The 25860-nt window shown below is 35.5% G+C and overlaps 1 non-coding gene across 1 annotated transcript; it reads left to right on the top strand.

Annotated features, from left to right (window-relative positions):
* Nucleotides 1-2237: 2237 nt before the first annotated feature.
* On the top strand, nucleotides 2238-2344 carry LOC112997973 (small nucleolar RNA R71). Its single transcript, XR_003263020.1, has one exon. It is a non-coding gene; the product is annotated as a small nucleolar RNA R71 (small nucleolar RNA).
* The last annotated feature ends 23516 nt before the right edge of the window (nucleotides 2345-25860 follow it).

The raw sequence follows: 25860 nt of genomic DNA on the forward strand, positions 1-25860 counted from the left end.
TTATTCGATGCATACATGTGGATGGGCTAATACTAGGAATGTCCGCCAGGGTCCAGCCTATAGCCTTCTTATGCTTCTTGAGAACTAACAACAACTTCTCCTCTTGCTCATCAGCAAGGGAGGCAGATATAATCACTGGAAAACTCTTGCTATCATCCAAGTAAGCGTATTTTAAATTTGATGGCAGAGGCTTCAATTCTGGTGTGGTCGGCTGGACAGTGGTAGAAGGAGATGGTTTCTCAGCCTTTACCTCATAAAGAAAGTCAGAGGTATGTGTACTTCCTGAAACATGGTTAGTCCTATCTGACTCTATAAAATCAATCTCGAGAGGTAAAACACCACCACCAGACATGCAATCAATATCACTCTCATATTCACTCTCAGCATCAAATTCAGACATATGATCAAGTACAATTTCAGACTCAATGCATGAAGAGTGAGAGGCATGCAGATTAGAATAAAGATCAGTCATGTATTCATCAACAACATGGTCAATTATTTCAGCACGAAATACAGAAAGATCTTCAGATGGGTATTTCATAGCATCCAGAATATTAAAATGAATAGTTATATCACCAAACTCCATGGATAGTGTGCCTGCATAAACATCTATCTTAGTTCTAGCAGTTTTCATAAAGGGTCTGCCTAGAATGATGGGAACTGATCCTTGAGAAAATCCATCTTCCATATTCAAAATATAAAAATCAACAGGGAAAATCAGTTCACCAACTCTAACTAAGACATCTTCTATGAAACTAACAGGGTAGGCAACACTTCTATTAGCTAAATGAATTACCACATCAGTTGACTGTAAGGGACCTAGAGATAGGGAATTAAAAATAGACAGAGGCATAACACTAACAGAAGCTCCTAAGTCTAGCATGGCATTATCAAACTTACTATTCCCTATAATACAAGGTATGCTGAATGTACCTGGATCTTTGCATTTTTCAGGAATTTGAGGAACAGATTTACCAATCAATGTGGAGACATTTCTGCCCATGCTAATCCGTTCACTTCCTTTAAGCTTCCGCTTATTAGTGCACAACTCCTTCAAGAATTTGGCATATCTTGGAATTTGCTTTATTGCATCCAACAGAGGTATGTTTACCTCTACTTTTCTAAACGTTTCCAAGATCTCTTTCTCTGCCTCTTCCATTTTTTTGTTGGAAACTGCTCTTGGAGGGAATGGAAGAGGGGGAATGTGCTGCTTCTGCAAATCAGAATTACCTGTGGAAGAAGATTCACCTGCACAGAAATTGTTAGGTAAATTTTTGTCATCACCTTTTTCTGGAGTAGAGTGAAGTTTGGCAGGTTCATTTGCAGATGAGGAAGGTGCTACGGGTTGAGGTCCATGACACTGCTTTCCCGACCTCAATGAAATGGCACTGACATTTTTTGGATTTTGGACAGCTTGAGAAGGCAGCTTGTCAGAATTCTGGGACTGTTGTTGATTCAATTGGGTAGCCAATTGTCCCATCTGATTGGTTAAGCTCTGAATGAAGGCTCTGGTCTCTTGCTGAAACTGCATGTTCTGCATAGTCATTTGCCTCACAAGTTCTTCAAGGGAAGGTTGTGGAGGGGCCTCAACTGTTGGTTGTTTCTGGGGTTGTTGCTGTTGTTGGATTGGTGGAGGAATGTATGGTCTGCTTGGGCCAGCAGCATTTTGGAAGGAAGGAGCAGGCTGCTGTTGTTGTTGCTGAGGGCTGGACCATTTGAGATTAGGGTGATTCCTCCATCCAGGGTTGTATCTGTTGCTGGAGAGGTCATAATTGTTCTGCTGTGGTTGATTTTGCTGCTGAGGTTGAGGAGGTCTATTGTAAATATTTGCAGCATAAGCTTCAGGCTGCTCAATTGCTCCAGGTTGCTGCATGGAAGGGCAAAGGTCTGTATGATGGTCAGCAGAGGAGCACAAACCACAAACCCTTGCGACAGGTACAGATTTCTGATTCAAGGCCAGCTGGGTTACCAAGTTAACCAATGCATCCAGTTTGCCTTCAAGCTTCTTAGTTTCAGATGATGCAGATGGGCTTGTAGCTACCTCATGCACTCCTCTAATGACTATGGCATCATTTCTGGCGCTAAACTGTTGGGAGTTGGAAGCCATCTTCTCAATTAAATTTCTGGCTTCAGCAGGATTCATGTCTCCAAGGGCTCCACCACTGGCAACATCTATCATACTTCTCTCCATATTGCTGAGTCCTTCATAAAAATATTGGGGAAGAAGCTGCTCCGAAATCTGATGGTGAGGGCAACTGGCACATAGTTTCTTAAATCGCTCCCAGTATTCATACAGGCTCTCTCCACTGAGTTGTCTAATACCTGAGATATCTTTCTTGATGGCTGTGGTCCGAGAAGCAGGGAAAATTTTTTCTAAGAATACTCTCTTAAGGTCATCCCAGCTCGTGATGGACCTTGGAGCAAGGTAATACAGCCAGTCCTTTGCCACTCCCTCTAATGAATGAGGAAAAGCTTTCAGAAATATGTGATCCTCTAGGACATCTGGGGGTTTCATGGTGGAGCAGACAATATGAAATTCCTTCAAATGTTTGTGCGGGTCTTCACCTGCAAGGCCATGAAACTTTGGAAGCAAATGAATCAGTCCAGTTTTAAGAACATATGGGACATCCTCATCAGGGTATTGGATGCACAAGCTTTCGTAGGTGAAATCAGGTGCAGCCATTTCCCTTAGAGTCCTCTCACGGGGTGGAGGTTGTGCCATGTTCTCAGAATGTGCAAAATCAGAATGCTCAGAATCAGAATGCTCAAAATTATAATGCTCAAGATCAGGATGTTCAAAATCACCAATAACAAAATGCACAGATTCACCAGTAATGGAATGCTCAGAATGATCAAAAGGTATAAAATGATGCCTAAATAATCTATGAAATGTCCTATCTATCTTAGGATCAAAGGGTTGTAAGTCAGATGGATTGCCTCTAGTCATACACTACATTCAGCATGCACACAACTAGTTGCCTTATCATGTAAATAAAGGTGTAGGTTTGAACTACAACTACCCTCAAATGATATCCAAATGACTTGAAATTTTGTGGGCAACCTTATAAAATGATGGCACAAAAAATTTCAGACAAAAATTCAAAGTCTAACTATGAAAGCTAAAAATGGTAAGTTAAGAAAAATAAGTGAATAAAACTTGAAAAATAAAAAACTTTTGACAGAATCGCTTTTTTTGGACGATGGAGACCTCAGCCGGCCTACGGCGGGCTACCAAGGCGTAGGAAATTTTTTCTACCCCAAATGCATATATAATAATTGCGATTCTGATAACCGGAGCAAAAGTTATGGTCGTTTGAAGTTTTGACAAACACAAAATTTGCTAGTTTTTTGGAACTTTCAAATCTGACCAAACTAAAGGCTCTAGCTATTTTTCCCACAAAATATGGATTAAAAGAAGTTACCACAAAATATGGATTAAAAGAAGTTACCACAAAAAAATTCAGCCAAAAATAACAACCCTAGCTACTAAAACAAAAAATCTCAAATAATTCAGCATGGGTGGTCGCTAAATTCCGTCTCTAATTGATTTCTACTACTACTCTGTTTTGCCGCAAGCACAATCTTCACAGCAAAACACCCAAGACTGAAATAGGGGAAACGCTTAATGGGAAAACTGAAACAGAACACACATTAAACAAAATACCAGAACACTAAACAACACTAACACACATACTAACACAGTACTAACAATTTAAACATAAAACACGAAAGGATTAAACACACATCACTAGCTAGCTATTATGAACCTTTGGACACTGCTCCCCGGCAACTGCGCCAAATTTGATCGAGGCCGTACCCGAATCAAATAAACATGAAAATGCAGTAACTAGGAAGTAATCCTAGGTCGTTTCCCAACGAGTAGTGACAAAGCAAATGTTCATAATATACTTGCAGTAACAGTAATGATTGGGGGGGGGGGGGTTTGTTTGTTTTGTGATTAAAGAGCAGAACAAGTAAACTGGAATACGAAACTACTAATATTAAAAACGGGTTGTTTCCTCTGATTCAGAAGCCATTCTCTTATCCTGGGTTATGGAGAATTTGTCCCTAACAGTCAACCACTTAATCCAACCCTATTTCAATTTACTAAGCGAAAATCAACTTAGGGTTTTCAATACGTGATTAGGCACCACATACACCAGTTAGCCCTTCGTCCATTAAGCATGAACGCAAGTTAGGCTCAGAGGCAATTAATCGAACACGAAACGTGTACTGATTAATATTCACGAATTTGGGATAACTGGTGAAGGGAAAACTGCCAGGAAACCACATTACAAGCGAAACCTCAAAGAGAGTTGGGCTTCGTCCTCAAAAGGAAACAACACCAGAAAATCTAGCCTTCCATGGATTCAAATAGAAAACGCAAATGAAACATGAAGCAGAAACGTAAATGAAGAAAAACGTAAATGAATAGAAATGTAGATGAAACAGAAACGTAAAAGGGAGTAGAAGAAGAAGCAAGAACGAAATTGTAATTAGAAACAGAAAACGTAAAATTGCATTACATGAACAGTAGCATTAAGCAGAAAAACGAAAACCCTAAAACAAAAGCTCTGAATAATGAATAGCATAACAGAATGCCTTGCACGAATCCCAAGGCAGCTATTTAAAAAGAGTCACTCAAAGTCACTGGGCCCTATTACAATACTCTGGCCCAAAACGAGATAAACACTGAACAACATAAAATAAAATTGCTAAATTTCCTAATTAACTAAGGTAAGCGCTGCTTAATTTGCCCTCTTCAAGTCCATAACCAAAATCCGGATTAAGCCCAATGTTTCATTAATTCCTGAAATTAGATTAAAAACATCAAATTAGCTAAATCAGCCCAAATAATAAAACTGCCTGATTAATTGACAATTAAGATCAATCAGTAATTAAAATGGTGCAAAAAGGGTTTAGAAAATAGAAGAAAATGATGGCACATCACAGTGCAATTTATCCATGATCGAGTGGAGATGGAGTGCCTAGAAGGAGTTTGGGAGACCCTCAAAGGCAATGCGAGGTGCCGATTCCGTGGCACGATTCGACTCACGGCTACTTCATTGGTACATCCAGAGGAACCCACACGCACAACTCTTTTCTATTAGAGGTCGACAAACTCAGGCAATGATCAACTCCGGTTCCCAGTATTCTGAAGTCCTCTCTGATGCAATGAATAGCGGTCAACAAGAATCTAATACACACATTGTAAATGAATTCGACAGACACAATCACACTTTTATTATAACATAGACCCAATCCTCACTTCAAACACCCAGACCACCTGGAAGGTTTAGAGTAATGTTACAATCCCAAAAGTGTGATTGTTGTGAATATTAGGCTAAACACTTACCGTATTCTCACGTCATGTCTGCCTATAAATCTATCAATGTTGATCCCATGAACTATGTGCCGACGCTATTCATTTTACAACACATTTTGCACGTCTATGACAACTCCTTCAGTTTACTGGCATAGGAATCAATGTGGCAAGAATATGAAGGAGATCAGTGGGGTCCTGATCCAAGGAGAAAGAGGACTGCAAAGGGTCATCCCGTTTCAACTCACATTCCTACTTTGATGGACAAAGACGAAAATGAACGGGAAAGTAGAAAAAAATGTGGAATTTTTCGGCAACATGGTCATAACAGAAACAATTGTTCTTACATATCTTCATCTTAAGTTTTTCCTTAGCCAAATGTGATTGTTTAAGTATTTTATTAATAATGCAGTATAATGTTCTTCTATAAATAAATTGTTAAACAAAAAGTCTTATCATTTTTAATTAAATCTAATGACATTAACAAAAAAATTATATTAAAAATTTTAAATTTTTACTAAAATAAATATATTATACAAAATTCAGATTTTAAAAAACAATATTCACCTAAAAAATATGTTAAGTAAATTAAATAATAAAACAAAAATAATTATATTTAATAATATCATTTTATTATTAAAAAAATTAATTAAAAACAAGATTAAAAAATTAATTTAATAAATAAGTAACTTTAAAACCAATTAAAAAAATTTATATAATATTATTTATATTTTATAATATTTTAATTTTTTTTAAAAAAAGGTAAAGCACGGAAGTCAGGGAGCCCAAACCCGACTTCCTACATGCATGCCAAAAGCAGTGTAGTATGGAAAAAAAGGAACAAACTAGTGTAGAACAGGAAAATAATGGAGAAAGAAGGTGCATTTCTGTAGAAAAAAACTCATGAGGAGGATTCTGTCCTGGAATCCTCTTAGGGATCTTCTTAGGAGATTTTTTGAGATATGGTTAGTGGTGATCTTGATTTTGCTTTGTCAGAGTAGTATATGGATAGGTAACTACTCTATCTAGATTTTGTAGGTTTTCTCTTATTGTATTTTAGGGTAGGTTAACTTAGATATAGTATATGTATTGTGCTTATCTTTTTTGTCTTTTGATATGATTGTATTTTATATCTCTATATAATTGTATTTTATATCTCTGACATGTACGAGATAATTTCATGAGATTTTGGACACCTTACTTTTAATACCAATATTTATGTTATTGTGATGCTTATTCAATAGATGACATGTATGACTATTTATTACTTTGGTTTATTAAATATATATTATATGTGACGTGACAATGATGCTTGAAATGAGTACAAACAAAGAAAATAAAAAAATGATTTTTAATATCGTCTAACTCAATCAAGAACATATAAACACATACTTACAATTTCAATCAATCAAGACAAACAAATACAAATTTTGTTAGTCATAATAATCAAATTAATTGAAAAGAAAATTTCAACCAAAATAAACTTTCAAAAGAGAAAGGTTTTGATGTTACCTTTTTCATGATTAAGGTGTCTAGATCTTCAAAGATGAAAGTCATACTTTTTTCTTTTTACTTAATCTTCTTGAGAAATGTTCTCATCACTCTCATAATCCTTGGTTAGAAGGTTGATCTCCTTTTTTGAACCGTTGGATGAATCATTGTCATCCCATGCAATGTAGGCCTTCTTGGTCCTTCTTTCATCATACCTTTTCTTATCACTTTTCTTAGGCCATTCTTCATTTGAAGGACAATTAGCTTTGATGTGACCAAGTTGGTTGCATTTGTAACATCTAAGAACTTGAGAGTCTTCTTGTGATCTTCTTCCATTGTTGAAGTTCTGACGCCTCTCGATTCTTCTTCTCTTGACAAATTTTTGGAACTTCTTCACAAAGAGTGAGAAGTCTTCTTCATCATTTGAATCTTCTTCTTCATTTTCTTCTTGTATTGATGATGAGGCTTTAAGTGCTATACTTCTCTTCTTTTTGTCAGTTTCTTCATTTTGATTAAGACGTTGGAGTTCCATTTCATGTTCCTACAATTTTCCAAATAAAGTAGCAAGAGACATAGAAGAGAGATCTTTACTTTCAAAAATAGCAATTACCTTGGGCTGCCATTCCCTACGTAAGCATCTTAAAACTTTATTAATTAGATCTTCATTAGGGAAGATTTTTCCTAGAGAAGCAAGATGGTTGACTATATGTGTGAATCTTTTTTGCATGCTATGGATGTTTTCATTAGGGTTCATCCTAAACAATTCATATTCATGTGTAAGGGTATTGACTCTAGATCTTTTTACATCAGTGGTGCCTTCATGTGTAAGTTGGAGAGTATCCCACATCTCCTTGGCATTTGTGCAGTTTGACACTCTAAAATACTCATCTATTCCTAGGGCTGAAGTAATAATGCTTTTGGCTTTAAGATCATACTGGATTCTTCTTCTGTCCACTTATCTCTAGGTTTTTGTGTTGTGGTACTTGTGCTTACATCTATTACAGTGGGTATGTAAGGTCCTATTTCTATTGCTTCCCAAATGTTTAAATCTATGGCTTCAATGAAAATCTGCATACGGGTTTTCCAATAGTGGTAACCCTCACCATTGAAGATAGGTGGTCTATGAATGGAATTTCCTTCAGGAAACAAAGAATTTGAAGAGGCCATGAATATTGAAGTGGTTAAACTTTCTACAAGATACCTGCTCTGATACCACTTGTTGGATCAAGTGGCCTCGGAATAATTAAGAAGGGGGGGTTGAATTAATTATTAACAAACCTTTACTAATTAAAAATCTATCTTTCTTAATGTTACCAAAAGTAAAAGCAATAATTAAAGTGCACAGCGGAAATTAAAGAGTGTAGGGAAGAAGAAGACAAACACAAGAGTTTTATACTGGTTCAGCAACAACCTGTGCCTACATCCAGTCCCCAAGCGACCTGCGGTCCTTGAGATTTCTTTTCAGCCTTGTAAAGTCCTTTACAAGCAAAGATCCACAAGGGATGTACTCTCCCTTATTTTCTTTGAACAACCTAGTGGATGTACCCTCCACTAGAACTGATCCACAAGAGATGTACCCTCTCTTGTTCTCAGTCACAACAACCCAAGTAGATGCACCCTCTACTTGTACCACAAAGGATATACCCTCCAATGTGTTAAGATAAAGTTCTCAGGCGGTTAGTCCTTTGAAATCTTTTGTTTATGGGAAAGGGAAGAATCAAAAGAATTCTTAGACTGTGTCGTTTTGAATTCTTTGACAAGGGAGACACAAAAATAATTCAGGCGGTTAGTCCTTGGCAAATTCTTTTTGGCAAAGGGAGAAGGGAATGAAAAAGATGAATAGCACACTTTTGTTTTCAAGGTTTAGAAAACCAAAAAACTTTAGAAAGCTTTTGGCAAAGGAAGAAGAAGAAAAAGATGTTCAAAGAGATTCAAAGATTGTAAAGGATTGTAATAATTGTTATGAATCAATTCTAAAATGCAAGTCAAGGTCTTGCTTTTATAGACTCTTCATGTCTGGTCAAGAAAACCATTAGAATAGTTATAACCTTTAGAAAAACTTGAAAACCATTGGAAGAGTTACATCTTTTGATTTTTATTCAAAACTTATCACTGGTAATCGATTACCAAATCATTGTAATCGATTACACAAAGCATTTTTGTGAAAGGATGTGAGTCTTAACAATTGAATTTGAATTTCAACGTTCAAACACACTGGTAATCGATTACCAAAATCTTGTAATCGATTACACCATTTTGAAATTAATTGGAACGTTGTAAATTCAGTTTGAAAGCTTTTGAAAACAAACTTTGCTACTGGTAATCGATTACAGTAAACGGGTAATCGATTACCAGAGAGTAAAAACTCTTTGTAAAAGCTTTTGTGAAAACTTCATGTGCTTCTCGATGTTTTGAAAAAACTTTTTAGCACTTATCTTGATTGAGTCTTTTCTTGATTCTTGAATCCTGATCTTGATTATTCTTGATTCTTGATTCTTGATTCTTGAAACTTGAAACTTGATTCTTGAATTGTTCTTGACTCAATCTTGAAGTCATTCTCTTGGGCTTTTGGTCATCATCTTTGTTTTCATCAAAACACCTTGAATCAATCATGATTCATCATCATGAATCAATCTTGATTCATGACTCAATCTTGATTCAATCTTAAAGCTTGCTTCTACATAGGGCACCAAAAGTCGAGATGTTGGATATGTTGTTGTAGTTCAATGTTTAGTTTTTGGTGAACAAGTTCAAGCAATTGTGTAAAAGTTATGGCCTTGTTGACCATGAAAGTTTTTGTATTGTTACTAACAAAGGTGATGCCCTCATTAGTATTGCAAATTTGGTCGTATTAGTAAACACAAACATATGTAGTTAGGTGACACATTGTGGTAGGGATTGAGATGAAAATTTGAAATTGTTACAAATGTCTTTAGCTATAGTGGTATTTATAGAATTTGGTTATAGTTGGGTGAGTCACTAGTTAACTGTGCATTTAGATGAACGGGTAAATGAACACTTAAGCATATTTGCAAGGGTCCATAATGTGCAAATTGCAGAGTGTTGGTGAGACATTTAATTTTTTAGAGACGTGTGCAAATTGCAGAGTGTTGCCAATTTGGACTGTGATTTATCCCTGGTAATTGATGGAGCAGAAGTCCGTTATAATTTTCAGAGTGAAAAAAAACTAAGTTGTCCATCTCATGTCAGTTTTATTGGTGCGACATTTATTTTTTTAGAGACGTGTGCAAATTGTCAAGTATTGTCAATTTGGACTGTGATTTATCCCTAGTAACTGATGTAGCAGAAGTCCATTATAATTTTCAGAGTGAAAAAAAAACTAAGTTGTGCAAATTGCAGAGTGTTACGATTTTTTTTGGATTCTTTGACGTTATTACCATGGAAAAAGTGTCAAAATCATAGTTTTTTTATTTTGTTTTTCTATTTTGAGGTGGTATTCCATGGAACTGGTGCATGATATATATTTTTTGGATTCTTTTACGTTCAAACCATGATAAAAGTGTATCATGAATATCATTAATGTGTTGGACATAATTTGGAAAAAATGCAGAACATGGGCACTTAAGCATAGTTGCAAGGGTCCAAATCATAGTTTTTTTTTATTTTGTGCTTCTATTTTAAGGTGGTATTCCATGGAACTGGTGCACGATATATTTTATTTTGGATTATTTGACATTCAAACCATGGAAAAAGTTTGTCATGAATATCATTAATGTGTTGGACATAATTTGAAAAAAATGCAGAACATGGACACTTAAGCATAGTTGCAAGGGTCCAAATCATAGTTTTTTTATTTATTTTGTGCTTCTATTTTAAGGTGGTATTCCATGGAACTGGTTCACGATATATTTTTTTTTGGATTCTTTGAAGTTCAAACCATGGAAAAACTGTGTCGTGAATATCATTAATGTGTTGGACATAATTTGAAAAAAAATGCAGAACATGGACACTTAAGCATAGTTGCAAAGGTCCAAATCATAGTTTTTTTTGATTTTGTGCTTCTATTTTGAGGTGGTATTCCATGAAACTGGTTCTTGATATGTATATTTTTGGAATTTTTGATGTTCAAACCATGGAAAAAGTGTGTCACGAATATCATTAATGTGTTGGACATAATTTGAAAAAAATGCGGAACATGGGCACTTAAGCATAAATGCAAGGGTCCAAATCATAGTTGATGAAACCGTTACAGGGGTACTTAAACATATTTGATCCCATTATCACAACATTTTATACTTCAATGACCAAGACGATGACCTGTCCCACAAGGTGGTGGACGCTGATTACGTCGTGGATTTCTTCTTTCCTGTATGACAGGTTCTCCCACATCATGATGATGTTGTTGTTCTATGTTAGTATATTCATTGTCGGTTGCTGCAGCTGAACAACTCTGCCTTGTTCTCCAAATGAATATGGTGCATCGAACTGTTGTAAAAAAGCTAAATATGATTTCGCTGAATTTGGTGTTTTGAAATCGACGCCAAATAAATCGGTCATCCATTCATGGCTGGTTGCGGTGACTGACTTGCCAGTGTGGCCAAAAGTTTGATGAACAGGTGAAGGAGTACAATACATTGATTGAGGATGTGGAATTTCAAAATGTGTTTGTTCAACACTTGTCCGTTCAACATTATGGGTAATTGTTGTGTGTGGATCATTTAGTTGTTGTGCAACAGACAAGAACAGAATAATGTTTTTCCTATACCATTCTATGTACGCTGGTGTATGTGTCACTATTCCTTCAACCCATTGCCCAACTAAAACATCATTGTGTTTGTTTTTCTAGATATTAATCTACTCCGCATGGTATGCCATCCAATCAATGTAATGATTGCCTCGCATGTCAATTTGGTGAAGTCGATCAAGATTCATGCTTGTTGTAGTCCAAACTATAGCTTGATCCAGTTTGTTTGATGCCATTCGACAATCGAGAAACAAATAATTACAGTACATGCAGACCAAATCTCTATGTCTTTTTAGCACGTCTGGGTAGGTGTTCTTCAAATTCTCTATATGGGACCCAAGAAAACTGAAATATATGCCAACAAGGCAACAATGCAACATTAGTAAATGTTAGTATGTACATATTGATGGTGCAGTTCATGATAGTATTATACCTCATGGCTCTCCATATGATCTATACGAGATCTATATTCGACCGAGTCACCATGAGGTGTGGCCTTATATTCTAATCTACCACCACTCCATCTGAAATGTAAAACATACAAAACCAATATTCATTGTAATGTTATAATACGCGTCATTGAAATAAAAAATTTACATTTCGCTATATGTAAATAACCTTTTAGCCAGTGGATAAGTTGTTTCGGGTCGTGGGACTCTTGGTGCAATAAAAGGCATGCGGTACCAAGCCCATGACTGCAATAGTATGGCACAACCACCCATAACTTTACCAACCTCCGATGGTGCTCAACATAGTTCTCTATACAGGTTTGCTAAACAAGTCGAACCCCAACTATATTTTATGTTTTTCAAATCACGTAATAGGTTCATATACATTAAATGAACTCTATTTCTAGATTTATCAAGAATTAAAGCACGGCCAATCATGTACATTATGAAAGCTCTACACCTGCATTGTAGTTGATGTGTTGTTGTTTCTTCAGGCAATGATGTGTGCAACATGCTTAGCAACCATGTCAGCTTCAGTGCAACTCCTTTACGTGCATACTCGGGAGGGACTTACCCTAGTAACTCATCGCATAACTCATCCCAATGTAAGAAGCTAGGTCCATCCACAACACGACCATCGACTCTAATGCCTAGATGCAGTGCAACATCTTCGAGTGTGATGGTGCACTCTCCCCATGGTAGGTGAAAGGTATGTGTTTCAGGCCTCCATCGTTCAACTAATGCAGTGATCAATGCAGGATCAATTCTACATTGTTTGATTAGGGCAATATGTAGGAACCCAATACACGATAATAATGGTATAATTTGTGGTTTTGGTTCAGGTATTGTATGGTAATAGGAAGTGATTAAGCCGTTAATCGTAGTACGTGAACGATGAACGTGTTGATGAAGAAATAAAGGTTTATGATCCATGACAATGATGTCAAATGGTAAATCGAATACAATTGATATAAAATTTAAAATTGGGTGATGCAAATATGGTATTGACATGCACCTCCCATCTATTTATCGTTTAAACTGGGCTTAGTTTTCAAAGCACAAATACACTTAATTTAATTGTAATGCCTCGAGATTCCAAAGCATATTTATAATTTGTCTCATTGTAAGCCTCGAGATTCCATAGCATGTTAACATGACGATGGTAGTGTGACACATCGAGATTCTAATTCACATGAACCATGGATCTGTGATTGATTGCATATATGAACGTACCATATCACCCAACACTTTGCATAGTTGCGTCAAATCAAATTGTGAGAGGAAACAGAGAGGGCAAGCGATGAGGTCATAGCTTATTTGTGCATACGTTTATATCAATGGTGACAAGACGAAATTGTTACTGTTGAATCAATGGAGCAGAAGTTGCATAATTTCTTGAAATTAGAATGTGTGGTGTTTCACACTGTTCACTTACATGCGTACGTTTACCGCATTAATGTGGTTCTCAACAATCCGCATGGCCTCAACATTACACTTAATCTCATTGTAATGCCTCAAGATTCCAAAGAACATTTATAATTTGTGTCATTGTAAGACCTCGAGATTCCAAAGCACGTTAACACGATTGTGGTAGTGTGACACATCGAGATTCTAATTCACGTGAACCATAGACCCGTGATTGATTGCATATATAAACCTACCATATCCCCCAACACTTTGCAAAGTTGCGTTAAATCAAATTGTGAGAGAAAACAGAGAGGGGAAGCAATGAGGTCAGAGCCTATTTGTGTGTACGATTATATCAATGGTAAAATCATTCAAAGTTCAAGTGCAAATGCAGTTTTCAGAGGTGACAAGACAAAATTGTTACTCTTGAATCCAACAATGATGCTGCCAAATATAATCATCGCAATACAGTCATCAATTACAGATAATGATGTTACGCCTATAATTAATGCACTTTGGTATCATTGTCCTGTATATGAATTCAATGTTGAAGTTCAATATAGGCAATTCAAATTATTGACGAAGAAGGTGTTTTGTGCATGTTTCATACATTTGCGAATATGGCAAGTGTAATATGTATGGAACTTAAAGTTGATGTTAATAATTCATTATCACCTACTCAAGTTAACGACCTAAGTTGGGCGGACATGGAGCTGATACTAGACAATTCCCTGAAATTAGAATGAATAATTTAACATATTTTGTTGTTGTATTACGTTTAAGTTTTTCTTAGTCTTTATTATTTAGTTGTAGTTGTTGCATGCTTTGAAGTTGTTATTTTCAATTTACTTCAGTAATAATAGTCTACACATGCATGATTTCAGAGATGCGGAGCAATGTCGGACCTAACCCTTACATGCACTGACAACCCCATTAATGTGTGGTGTTGCACACTGTTCACGCATATGCGTACGTTTACCCCATTAACATGGTTCTGAACAATCTGCGTGACCTTGGCATGTGATGCGAAACATCGCGGTCAACACTCATGATGCAACGGACAATCTGTCATGTACATTAATGTGTGGGGTTGCACACTGTTCGCTCACATGTGTACATTGTTCCGTAGCTGCATAGTATTCACTCATATGCACTGAATATCCTATCTAACCCTCCCACCTAACCTTCCAATCTAACTCTCTTACCTAACTTTGCCACTTATCCCTCCCACCTCATAGTATTTCCACTCATATCCCACAAGCACCACCATGGCTCCACCTAAAGAAATTGCGAGCATCATTCACCACAATGGTCACCTTGCAGATGACTTAGTTCATGGATCTGTGTACACATGTGTGAACCCAATATTTATTTACGTCATTCGTTCTATTATGTTTACACAATTCATTCAAAAAATTAACAACCGTCTCCCTACTCAAGCAAATTAAAAAGTTTCTCAATTGTTATTTTGTGTCCCTATTTCATTTCATCAGGGTTAGACACGTTATATTTCAGCACAACTAATCGACAATGACGATCTCAGAGACGCAATGAAAATAATTCTCCAAAATCCACAATTGAATTCTGTCAAATTCTATGTTGTTACTGATCTTATTCCTTAACCACAACCATTGTCTCCACAACCCTCATGTCCACAACTACAACTATCGCCTCCATAACAATTACAGTACAATAACATAGACCTCAATAATCTAGTATCTTCATACAACAACCTTGAAACACAAGACACCTTTGACATTTATACTTCATACACACAACTATTATCCAAAAATGATTCTTTTTTTTATGCCCAACAAACCTCCTTTGACCAACAAAACCATCCTTCATCCCTCTTTACGCCACCTTCACAACAACCACAAACACAAACATCAAACCGAAATGAACATCCCATCGCTAACGAAGATCCCATTATACCATTTCATGATGAAAACATGGATGATTATAGTGAGGATGAGGATCAACAGTTCTTTGATCACATCAATCACCAAAGCGATGACCAAAGTGATGACCAAAGCGATGATGAGGGTGTTGGTAGACCAACGACACCTCTGTCACCTCCATTGCAATATCACAAACCTATGTGTCCAGTAGACTTGAACCTTGACCACCTACCACACTACATTGATCGACACCATTTTGTTCAGCAGCAACATAATGTACAACCACCAACCGGTGCACTCGAGGTTGGCATGGCCTTTGATGAAAAAGCACAATGTATTCGAGCAGTCAAAAAATACAACATTAGAAATCATTTAGATTGCAGAACAATTTACTCTGACCAGAGAAGGCTAAACTTCGTGTGTAAATTACATGAAAATGGTTGTACATGGAGCTTAGGCGCATGCAATTCAAAGAGGCATAAGAAATGGATTATCAAGAGTATCAGAGGTCATCACACTTGTCTCACACCAATGCTTAGACAAGATCATCGGCAACTCGAAAAACACATCATAGCAGAGATCATCCAACCAATTGTCAAAACAAACCCAACCGTCTCCATCAAGACATTGATTGCAGAGATCAAAACATTCATGAATTATACCCCATCCTACAAGAAGACATGGTTAGCAAAGCAAAGAGCGTTGGAGATGATTCATGGAAACTGGGAAGAATCATATGCCAACCTGCCAAAACTTTTGGGAGCTCTGCAATGTTGTGTTCCCGAGACTGTGGTCGCTGCTCAAACAGAATCCGTGTATGAGGGAGGAGAAATCGTATTGGGCAAAAGAATGTTTAAACATGTCTTTTGGTCCATCCATTAATGGCTTTGCATATTACAAACCCATAGTACAAGTAGATGATACATTGCTTTACATGAAGTATACTGGCACACTGTTGATAGCTACCGCACATTGTAGAAGGGGAGACAACTTCAACTTGGGGTTTTTTTCTAAAGAATTTGAGAAGACATGTTACTCCACAAATTAACATTTCTCTCATTTCAGACAGACACCCCTCAATTATAAGTGCCTACAACAACCCAAGTAACTTATGGGTTCAGGACACATCCCATTTCTTTTGCATGCGCCACATTGCACAAAACTTTCTTTGCAGTAACTCAAACTGCAACCATTTAAAGAAACCACTCATGCTGGCTGGTGAGAATCTATTTTATTTATTCGTTAAACATTACTTTCAATCAAATTTTATAACATAATAGATTGATTGAATATTTACAGGTTATGCATACACGGAGAAGATGCACTGGCGACATCTTGGGGATATCAATGCGAATAAGCCAAGTGCAGCTGAATGGCTTGATCAATTACCCAAACAAAATTAGGTACAATCCTTCGATGAGGGGAAATGTTGGGGACATATGACTACCAATTTATCTACGTCTGTTAATTCCATGTTCAAAAACACAAGACATTTGTTGGTGTCATTGTTGGTTGAGGAGACATATTTCAAGAGCGCACAACTCTTCTCTATTAAAGGTCGACAAACTCAGGCAATGATCAACTCCGGTTCACAGTATTCTGAAGTCCTCTCTGATGCAATGAATAGCGGTAAACAAGAATCTAATACACACATTATAAATGAATTCGACAGACACAATCACACTTTTATTATAACAGAGACTCAATCCCCACTTCAAACACCCAGACCACCTGAAAGGTTTAGAGTAATGTTACAATTCCAAAAGTGTGATTGTGGTGAATATCAGGCTAAACACTTACCGTATTCTCACGTGATGTCTGCCTGTAAATCTATCAATGTTAATCCCATGAACTATGTACCAACGCTATTCACTTTACAACACATTTTGCACGTCTATGACAACTCCTTTAGTTTACTGGCATAAGAATCAATGTGGCAAGAATATGAAGGAGATCAGTGGGGTCCTGATCCAAGGAGAAAGAGGACTGCAAAGGGTTGTCCCGTTTTAACTCACATTCCTACTGAGATGGACAAAGACGAAAATGAACGGGAAAGTAGAAAAAAATGTGGAATTTGCCGGCAACATGGTCATAACAGAATTAATTGTTATAACATATCTTCATCTTAAGTTTTTCCTTAGCCAAATGTGATTGTTTAACTATTTTATTGATAATGCAGTATAATGTTCTTCTATAAATGAATTGTTAAACAAAAAGTCTTATCATTTTTAATTAAATCTAATGACATAAAAAAATAATTATATTTAGTAAAATAATTATATTAAAAATTTTAAATTTTTTACTAAAATAAATATATGATACAAAATTCAGATTTTAAAAAACAATATTCACCTAAAAAATATGTTAAGTAAATTAAATAATAAAACAAAAATAATTATATTTAATAATATCATTTTCTTATTAAAAAAATTAATTAAAATCAAGATTAAAAAAATTAATTTAATAAATAAGTAACTTTAAAACCAATTAAAAAAATTTATATAATAATATTTATATTTTATAATATCTTTATTTTTTTTTTAAAAAAAAGGCCAAGCACGGAAGTCAGGGTGGCCAAACCCGACTTCCTACATGCATGCCAAAAGCAGTGTAGTATGGGAAAAAAAGGAACAAACTAGTGTAGAACGGGAAAAGAATGGGGAGAGAAGGTGCATTCCTGTAAAAAAAAAAAAAAAAAACTCGTGAGGAGGATTCCGTCCTGGAATCCTCTTAGGGATCTTCTTAGGAGATTTTTTGAGATATGATTAGTGGTGATCTTGATTTTGCTTTGTCAGAGTAGTATATGGATAGTTAACTACTCTATCTAGATTTTGTAGGTTTTGTCTTATTGTATTTTAGGGGAGGTTAGCTTAGATATAGTATATGTATTGTGCTTATCTTTTTTGTCTTTTGATATGATTGTATTTTATATCTCTATATAATTGTATTTTATATCTCTGACATGTACGAGATAATTTCATGAGATTTTGGACACCTTACTTTTAATACCAATATTTATGTTATTGTGATGCTTATTCAATAGATGACATGCATGACTATTTATTACTTTGGTTTATTAAATAGGTATTATATGTGATGTGACAATGATGCTTGAAATGAGTACAAACAAAGAAAATAAAAAAAAGGTTTTTTAATATCGTCTAAACTATTATTTTGAACTATGTTCTCTTTATGATTTGAAAAAATAAATTTTATGTAGATCAATAGTCTATGAAATCAAACTTTAAAGAGTATTTTTGCAAGTTAAGTAAATCGGTGTTTTATTACTAAAAATAATTAAGTTGGGGAAAAAGAGCATTACACTTTCTCGTGCGTGTGTGCCATTTTGTTGGTGCATGATGTTCTATGTGCACATGCAGGGGTGGACCCAGCCCTAAAAATTAGGGAGGTCAAATATATTTTAGATGATTTTATGATAAAAAAGTTTATTAACTATTTATTTTATAAAAAAAAGCCTAAATTCTATTAAAGTAAATTTTGATAAATGTTTGGTATAATTTATATAATAATGTTTAACTTCATAAATTCAAAACTAGACTTATACATTATACCCACCAAGCATGGATCAATGAAAGATATCTTTGATTTAGACAAAAAAAAAACATACAATGTGGTAAAAAACAAAAAAAACTAAACTCATACACTCAAAGCCAAAATTAGATTGGAGCTAACAATGACAAGAAGAACAAATATGAGATAAGAGAAACAAAAAGAATATATGAATAATAGTAATAAAAAAGGAGAATAGTTATTAATATGTCTAAAATATTAAGTTATCAATTTCATATGTAGTGTAACTTTATCTCATAGAAAAAGATTGATCATAAATAACATTTAATTCCTTGAATCAATTATAATCAAAGAAAGAATAGTAAAGTCATTTGGTTACAAATGTAAATATTTATAGCATTTAAAATAACAATAATAGGTTTTATAAAAGGAAAATATATTAACAAAGGAAATAAATAACATCAAATATTTTTATAAAAAATGTAATTATTTAAATTATGAAGACCATACAAAATAATATTTATAAAAAATGATATATTTGTGTAAAAAGAAAAATAGCATTATTTTTGTATTAAATACTATAAAAAGGGAATAAAATATTTTTTCAAGAAATAGAATAAAATAAATAATTAATACTTAAACACTATTTTTTCTATAATAAATTTGGGGGGGGGCTGCCCCCCTCCGATATTCAATAGTTCCACCCTTGTGCACATGCATTTTTGTGCAAGAGTTTTTGTGCATGTGTTTTCTTGCATGCGTACATTTTTGTTTTGTGATTCATAACCCAAGTGACGTTTACAACCTATCCCTAGCATATCCCTTGCGTTGATTGACTTGAGTGTGATTATGCAACCTTATTATATCATGAAATTGTTATGTGAATGTGTGTATAATTAATAGTATAATTGAAAGCACGATGCCTAGGAATTATGATGCACATATATGATATGAGTATCATATACAATACATATCCAATACAACGATCTGTCAATTCTTAGAAATATAGGATACAATCATTACAAGGAATGTCACTTATAGTGCCAGGTAAAAAGTGTTACTATAAATATAATATGGCCTAAAGTATTTTTTTGTTCCTGTAAAATTTGTAAAGTTCAGATTTAGTCCATATAATTTTTGTTTTATTTTTTGTCCGTATAAAATTATAATGTCTTATTTTTTGATCCGGAGTTAGGTTTGCATAACTCCAAACCTATGTGTCATTTTTTTAATTTAAATTTTGAAATGCAATTTTTGGGAGTTAAAAACCACCACAAACTACAAAACTTTATTTTATAAAAAATGTTAAGTTCGGTTGGGTCTAAGTTACATTGAACTGTACCAAACAATTAAATCCCTAAGGTTTTGATGTTAACTGTCGCAACCTACCCTACGACAGGAGTGCGAGGCAAAACACCAAAGGAGCGTCTTCCAAAAAGGAAAACGCGTGGGAATCGCCACCAACATTTATTTGAGGAAAACGTTAGAAAAACCAAAAAGGGATCAACAAATTTTGAAAATAAGGGTTCGGGAGTTGTTTACGCATGGGGAAGGTATTAGCACCCCACGCGCCCGTCACAAGGGACGACAGCCTTTAATCGAGCGTGCAAAAAACCTGACTTCAATATTATTTATTTTCCCTTTTTATATTTTTTTTTGGGTCGACAAGGGTGTTGCCCTTGCTCCTACATATCCTCAGGTGCGATGAGGCATTCAGACCTATGAATTTCTTTAGTCTGAAAGTTTATGTTAAATTGATTTATGTTTTTTTGAAAGATTGATTTTAATTGCGAACAAAAGTCGTTTAAGGCGTTGGACCTTGAAACGATGTTTTAAACTTTGAAAAACGGAGAGAGTCGTTAAGGTGTTGGACCTTAAAACGATCTTTTGATTTTTGAAAAGAGGAGAGAGTTGTTAAGGTGTTGGGCCTTGAAACGATCCCAAGTGATATTTGATAAAAAGAAATTAGTTATGAGTTGGTTATATTTTGGTTTTGTTTATTAACCTTCAATCTTTTTTTAAGATAACTTTACAACACTTAGTGATCGGTTAAGATTGAACTTTATAAAGAAAAAGAGATAGATGATGATAGATGGAGAAGATGAATGTATACAAAACAACAAGGCGGGGACACCTAAGGGTACATAGATCACATTCAATCCTCAAAAACAAAACTAACCGACGGTAGCACGAAGAACACCAAACGATGAGCGATGTAGAGGTTGATCACAATCATGATTCGGTAGCGCCTCGGCTTCGTTTTTCTCTTCTTTCTTCTTCTTCTCTCCGATTTCTCTCAAAAACCTCTCAATACTCAATGCCTATTTATAGCCAAAAATGGCATTTGGTGGACCTGCAGCTCGCCCAGGTGAGCAGAATCTTAGACATGAAGTAACTAGCTCACCCAGGCGAGCTGGTTACTTAACATGGAAGTCTTTTGGTGGCCCAAGCGAGCCAAAGGCTGGCCTGGGCAAGCTAGGGTCTAGGAAACTCAATAAAAAGACCCTTTTTCCCCTTCTTTTTGGTATTTTTAACATTCCTGATCAAAACATTGAATGATCATCTATTTCACACTATAACTGGCGTTTAACACCGTAAGTCAACTAGCAAGGATCAAAAGATCAATGAATGATAGTCCCCAGATGAAATTAGAGTATGACAGTTGCCCCTATTTACTTACCTTTTATTGGAAATAAAAGGGAAGTAAAGATACAGACACTAATTTCGTTCGAGCGATCTTGCTATTCGACCGAGCAACTGGCAAAAACCAAGGAAGAGAAACCTGTAAACAAAAGGACATTGAAGTCCTATAAAGCATAAAAAGAAAAGACATAGAATTTCTATAGAGCAGAAGACATTTGAAGTTTTTTTTTCAAAGCATAGAAACAGAGGATGTTGAGTCCTAAGAAGCACAAAGACAAGGACATTGAGTCCTATAAAAGACAAAAGACGTTGAAGCCTTATAAAGTGTAAAAGACAGAAGACATTGAAGTCTTATAAAATGTAAAAGGCAGAGGACATTGAAGACATGTAAATGTAAATGAAGACATTATAGTCTTTTGAAAACATAAATGATTGAAGACATTGAAGTCTTTTAAATGTAGATGAAGACATTGTAGTCTTTTGAAAGCGTAAATGACTGAAGATATTGAAGTCTTTGAAATGTAAATGAAGACATTGTAGTCTTTTGAAAGCGTAAATAACTAAAGACATTGAAGTCTTTGGAATGTAAATGAAGACATTGTAGTCTTTTGAAAGCGTAAATGACTGAAGACATTGAAGTCTTTGAAATGTAAATGAAAACATTGTAGTCTTTTGAAAGCGTAAACGGATGAAGACATTGAAGTCGTTGAAATGTAAATGAAGACACTGTAGTCTTTTGAAAGTGTAAATGACTGAAGACATTGAAGTCTTTTGAAATGTAAATGAAGACATTGTAGTCTTTTGAAAGCGTAAATGACTGAAGACATTGAAGTCTTTTGAAATGTAAATGAAGACATTGAAGTCTTTTGAAAACGTAATTGACTGAAGACATTAAAGTCTTTGAAATGTAAATGAAGACGTTGTAGTCTTTTGAAAGCGTAAATTATTGAAGACATTGAAGTCTTTGAAATATAAATGAAGACATTGTAGTCTTTTGAAAGCGTAAATGACTAAAGACACTGAAGTCTTTGGAATGTAAATGAAGACATTGTAGTCTTTTAAAAGCATAAACGACTGAAAACATTGAAGTCTTTGAAATGTAAATGAAGACATTGTACTCTTTTGAAAGTATAAATGACTGAAGACATTGAAGTCTTTGAAATGTAAATGAAGACATTGTAGTCTTTTGAAAGCGTAAATGACAGAAGACATTGAAGTCTTTAAAATTTAAATGATAGAGGACTTTCAATCCTATGAAAGATAAAGACGAGGACTTTGAGTCCTATGAAAGATAAAAGCGAGGACTTTGAGTCCTTTTGTGAGAGATAAAAGCGAGGACTTTGAGTGATGTGAAAAAAGCGAGGACTTTGAGTCTTGTGAAAGATAAAAGCGATGACTTTGAGTCCTATGAAAGATTAAAGCAAGGACTTTAAGTCCTATGAAACAAATCAATAGGTACTAGTACCAAAGGGCTTAACCTTGTGAGATAGCAAGAGGTCGACTCTTTGAGAGGGCTTCTCATCCCAAACTCAGAAGATAGGACATTAGATTTGGGAAATTGGTATATGAAGAGAAATCTACGCACTTATAGCCTAATATAGATGCAGATACATGCAACCTTCATCTTGAAATGCTAGTAATGCAAAAGGTTTTGAATCATGAAAATTGTGTAATGCTCATGACATTCTTTCCTATTTTTGTGATTTTGATTTTGATTTGATTTTTTTTGCTTTTTTTTTCTTTTTGTGGAAAACACAGATTGACACTCTCCTTCTGATGGACGCAATAACTCATGAGATCTCATCCTATCTTTTTGCAAATCTCTTTGGGGACTCCCTTAGAGTGTATGTTTTGATTTAATCACTTGACAATTTAGGAGAGACGACAATAGAGCCATTTGACATTTAATCAATCAACCGAAATATTGATCCTAGGGTTTTCCCCTATCCTTTTGTTTAAAACATTGATGATTTTTCACAGCAAGAACATATAAGGCTTTGGGACCGATCGCATGCACGATGGAAGGATGACAATGGATGGTTACACTTTGGTGTATGACCAAATGAAACTTTCCTGACTTAAGATTATAGAGTGATGCCAAGGGTCTATCGATTCCACTGAAACTTGATGGCATGGGCTGATCCCAAAAGAATTTATACAACAAAGGTCACCATTGGATTCAAAAGGAATCCTAAGGAGTCTTCATGAGCGACTAACATCAGATGTACCCTACTATCACAGTTGTCTTTAGGTATTTTCCACAAGCTCTTGGTCGAATGAGTTTTTTTCTCAAATGTGCAATTGTGAAACCTCGAGGATTCTTTTATATATATATATATATATATATATATATATATATATATATATATATTTCAACAATCAAAAGCGTGTGTGGGTTTCATTCTAAAATCCCAACTTAAAAGCAAAATTAGTCATTCCTTGATTCATATGGGCTTTATTGGGCTTGTAACATAGTCAGGTGTAAGAGGGCTATGAAAGAAAGGATTAGAGAGGCTTAATGAGTGTTTAAGGGTTACATTGCGTACGAACCTTGAGAGCTTTGCTTGTACCTTTTTGGGTTGGGCTCTACTCCTTTTGTCTTATACATTAATCCTTATTGCACTTTTTGTGCCTTCCTTGTAAAATCCGAAGATCTTTTGTCTCTCTTTTTCTTTACTCGCCTTTGGCAGATTTTTCTTATTCCTTTCATTGTTGCCCAACTTCATGCATGTGTTTTTTGCATTGCTCTTCCCGCCAGTTTAGCGGTGGTTCCTACTCAGGGTTCCTATTTTGTTTTTGTTGTTTTTTTTTGTTGTTTTTAGAAAAAAAAAATATGCTTTGGCTCAGAGGGGGTAGCAAGGGATAAATTAGTGTTTGGGATGTTGAAACACGACCATGTGTCATTTCAAATCTTGACTATATACTTTTGTAGTTTAGATTTTGGGACCAAACCCCTGATAAACATGCTCCTGATTCTTTCTTCTTCTTATTTGTTATTAACCCGAATTTTTGCTTATGTCGCCCTTTCGGGTTTTCAACCTATCGGGTGAGAACTTCTGATCTGCCCCTAGGTTCGCTTGAGGCTCATGCATGGTGCCTTTCATTGCCCCAGTGTAGGGCTCTGAGGTATCTATTGTTGTCTTTTGTCATGACCTTGTAGCAAGGAAAAAAGAAAGAAACTGTGCAGTTCTCAAAAATGAATTTTCAAGAACGAGAAATATTTAAAGGATTTTCAATTGACAAATTAAGTCAAATGACTCTTGTTCTAGACCACTCAAATCTCAAAAAGAAAACTTTTAAGAATGAGGTCAATCGAACATTTGTAACACAGTCAATCGAACATTTTTTCTTTTTGTTTTGAACTTTACTTGTCGTTTACAGCACCCTCACCAAACATGGAGAACGAGCAATTTCTGATTGAACAGACTTGGAGATTAACTCAGGAGCGCTGGTCACTTGAGCAAACAAACCAACGGCTAACATTCACATTCTAGTGAAAGTTAAATAAGCAAAGACGTAATTGTGAGAGAATGAGAGACAAGGACATCAAATTTTCCATATTATTAGCATTGTGATTGTTGTTTACAGTAATGGCATAAACTTGAAATTCCTAATGAGTCATTGGAGACATCTAACAACAACCTTCAAATTTCCCCACGCATAGTGTCGCTTTGACAAATGTCAGAATTCACAAGCAATTATGCTCCTTGAATTTTAGCTAGCCTGCATCAATTAGATTTTGCACCTTATGTTTCAGGGTCATACAATGCTCAATAGAATGCCCCGGAACTCCTCCATGATAAGCACATGTTGCATTCGAGTTGTATCCTCGGGTAAATGGAGGTTGAGGAACCTTTGTTGGGATTATGGCTACCATTGCATTATTGAGTAGATATGGGAGTAAGTTAGCATACGACACCGGAATTGGGGTGAATTCTACATGCTTCTTTTCTGGAAAATTCCTTCCCTAGTTGGTATTTTGGTTCATATTAAAGGTGGTGTTTGGTATCGGATGTGCAGCAGGCGGGTTTTGTGGCTGATTTAGGGGTGGCCTTTGTGGATGATTGGGTGTTCTTGGCTGATAGAGTGGTGGGTAATGAGAAGGGCTGATATTGGCTGAGTATTGATATTGTTGAGCTGGCGGGAAATTTGGCCATGTAGGAATGGTAGCCACAACATGGGTTTCTCCCTCCTTCTTATTCCCTCCATTTGCCCCTGGCCTCCTATCACTAGAATTCATCAAAGCAGCGTAATCAACTTTGCCTCTTTTTAGGCCTACTTCGATCCTTTCGCCCGCAGACACTAAATCTGCAAAGTTTGAAGGCATGTAACCCACCATCTTCTCATAGTAGAACACTGGTAATGTGTCAATTATCATTGTTATCATTTCCCTCTCCATCATCGTGGGCG

Source organism: Glycine max, chromosome 9 (genome assembly GCF_000004515.6).
Source record: "Glycine max cultivar Williams 82 chromosome 9, Glycine_max_v4.0, whole genome shotgun sequence".
Taxonomy (NCBI): domain Eukaryota; kingdom Viridiplantae; phylum Streptophyta; class Magnoliopsida; order Fabales; family Fabaceae; genus Glycine; species Glycine max.